The sequence below is a fragment of the Fukomys damarensis genome, unplaced genomic scaffold, assembly GCF_012274545.1.
Source record: "Fukomys damarensis isolate Sample0158 unplaced genomic scaffold, DMR_v1.0_HiC HiC_scaffold_26, whole genome shotgun sequence".
NCBI classification, from domain to species: Eukaryota; Metazoa; Chordata; class Mammalia; order Rodentia; family Bathyergidae; genus Fukomys; species Fukomys damarensis.
The window spans coordinates 22,252,750-22,255,832 of record NW_022900938.1 but is presented as its reverse complement, the minus strand read 5'-3'; the positions used below and the strand labels follow the sequence as shown (position 1 = coordinate 22,255,832).

Below are 3,083 nucleotides of genomic sequence, written 5' to 3'. Positions count from 1 at the left end.
ATATATATATATCCTTGAGCCTAGCATTGCACCATGAATCAATCCAGCTCCACACACACTAGATCTGGCCACCTCTGAAAAATCCCCACATATGAGCACATGATGCTTTAAGAGGACATCTAGACACAACAATGTATGTGCACACATGTGCTGGAATTAACAAGACAGAATGACCATCCACCCATCTAATATCACAAAATAAGAGATACTTAATCCATGGCTTTCCCTGTCCTTTCCTTTTCCCATATGTCTCCAAGGCTGATCTTACCCAGGAGAAATCAAAGCATAATTACTTTTGAGGAAAAAAAATCTCTAATGAAAATAAAATTTGACATGAGGAGGGACTGGGAACTGAGCACAGCCCAGGCCTGTGCTGTGTACTGCTTCCCCATGGGCATCCTGGTCCTAGGGTGGCAGGTTGCTGGCTCTTGGGTAGCTGAGTTAGGCAGACAGCACTGCCATCCTGTTGGAAAGCTGAGAAGTCCAATGCAAAGCCCACAGCTTAGGAGCGCTCTGATACCGATCCCCCATCCTCATCCGTGTTCCCTGGTATGTAGGAAAAGGGGCTCTACCCTGTCTCTCATGCAAGATGACTGTGATTATGAGATCATCCACTGACACCTTGAATCCCAGCACCTATGGCACTGACTGTCACCTTGGAGGATGTGGCCATGAGGCTCCTCCAGAATTTGGCATTCTAGATGGTGTGTGGAGGAGCCTTGCAGATCTGTGATTTTGGACAACTACAGGACCCTTGCTACGTAAACTCCATCTGGTCTCACAGCTGAGGCCAAGTGCAGCAGAATGAAGGATTCTCCAGGCCACAGGTGCAGAGTGGGAAGCTCAACTCCAAGCCAAAGAGTTGGTTTCTCTGCAGATGCTTCGGAGGCTACCTCATCCAGTGACATGCAGATGCTCTGCCTGTGGAGGGTCCTGCCTGGCTCTAAGAAGAAGAAGAAGCCATGGCTCCTGGGTTGCCAAACATCTGTTTCCAGGAACCAGTCACCCTTGCAGATTTGGCCATGGTGATCAGCTCAGAAGAGTGTTTTTGGATTCTGCTCAAAGAAGTCTGTACGGAGATGAGATGCTGGAAAGCTACAGGAACCTGACCTCTGCAGGCCACACCATGTGTTTGTTTGTTATTTCCCCCTGTGATCAGATGAACTATGCAAACCTGGCACAGTATCCCATTTGGAGAAAAGAGAAGAGCTGTGGACCATCAAGAGAGGAGTCTTCCCAGGGTCCTGGTCAGAGCTGCACCTTCAACCCCAAGAGTCAATTCCAAGCCAAGATATTTTTGCAGAGATCCCATCCATCAGATGAAAAGCGGTCAACCTCAGCCTGGAGAAAATCTCTACAAATACCACAAACTGGGGAAACCATTTAGCAGTGTGGAACTGCTTTGTCAGAACCAGTTTATGCCTTCAGAAGTCCCGGTGAATGACAGAAGAGCAGAAAATCCTTCTGGGATGCTCCTTTAATCGGGAGTGAAAACATCCACATCTGGATCAAACCTACACATGTAACCACTGCAAAAAGTCCTGCTGCAGCTGTGACCTCCTGAGGCACAAGAAGATGCACATTGCAGAGAAGTTCTTCTAGTGCCAGGAGTGTGGCCAAGTCTTCGTTTTCCTCCAACCTGGGACGGCACTTGAGGACCCTTCCTGGAGGAAAGCCCTTTACGTGTGGTCAGTGTGGGAAAACCTTCATGAGGAACTTCAGCATGTTTTTGCACCAGAGGAACCACTCGAGACATAAGCCCTATGCGTGTAAGGACTGCAGCAACCCATCCAATCAGCCGTCCTCTCTCCAGAACCACATGTGTGTACACACCGGAGAGAAGTTCTTAGAGTGCAGCCAGTGCAGGAAAGTGTTCAGGGAGCACTCGTCGCTGAAGACACATCGGTACACCCACACCAAGGAGAAGCCATGTGAGTGCAAACAGTGGAGGAAGCCCTTCCCCACCAGCACTCACCTGCACGTGCTGGGGAGGCCCTGCGCAAGCGTGGGACCTGTGGGCAGGTCTTGAGTGGCCTCTCCACCCTGAGTAGTCACATGCAAACTCACACCGAGGAGAAGTTGCAGGCCTGCCGGGAATGTGGGCGGCTCTTCAGAAGCCAGCTCTGTCCTTCAGCAAACCTGCAAGCATCCACACCAGAAAGAGGCCATGTGCCTGCCAGGAAAGCGAGCAGCCCTCTGCCAGTGTTTTCACCTCATGGTGTGCGTGACAGCCCACAAGGCAGCGAGACCCTATCCTTGCAGTCAGTGTGAGAATGCCTCCCGGCACAGCTCGTCACGCACCGTGCTGGGCCCTTGTTGAATCTCGTACCTACAGGGGGCTCCTTGCCAGTTGACTTCTAGTTTGTACAAACGAACATTTCAGGCTGCCAGTGTCTCTACGATATTTGTTTACTTACATCTTATGTTTCCACGGACCTGCAGGTTCCACATGTGTAGATTTAACTGATCACTTATTGAAAATGTAAAAAAAAAAAAGGTTGCCTCTATACTCAACATTATTTACTTTTCTTGTCATTGCTGCATAAATACAGTGTAACAATTCTCTCTACAGCATGTGCACTGTCTTAGTCAACCAGAGATGGGAAGATAGGCATAGATTATAGGCAAACACTACATCATGTCATGTATAGGAGTTGAGGCCCCTCATTTTGGTACTGAGGGGAATCCTGAGACCCATCCCTATGGATACTGAGGTTTGACTGTTTTCATTCTGGTTTAATTCTAATATTGTATTTACTTCCTTTATCAGTTGCTCTTCCACTCATGAGTTATTTGGAATTACATTTTAAAATACCAGTACATGGATATATTTTCATAGATATTATTTATCACAAGTTGCTGTAAGTAATAACTTATAACTATGCAATTGGATGTGTTTTACAGATACATACTTATACGTAACCAACAATCTATTCCAGGCTTGGAATGTTTTTATCATTCTAGAAAGTCCTTGTATGTTTCATGGTGATTTCTTAATTGCCTTTTGTTGTTTGGTATTTAATTGTATAGTGAGCAGAGTATGTGGTTTTTATAAAACTGATTTTTTTTTTTTTTTTTTTTTT

The 3,083-nt window shown here is 46.6% G+C and overlaps 1 pseudogene; it reads left to right on the top strand.

The window, feature by feature from the left end:
* Positions 1-589: 589 nt before the first annotated feature.
* On the top strand, positions 590-2,320 carry LOC104850235 (annotated as a pseudogene).
* Positions 2,321-3,083: the final 763 nt, after the last annotated feature.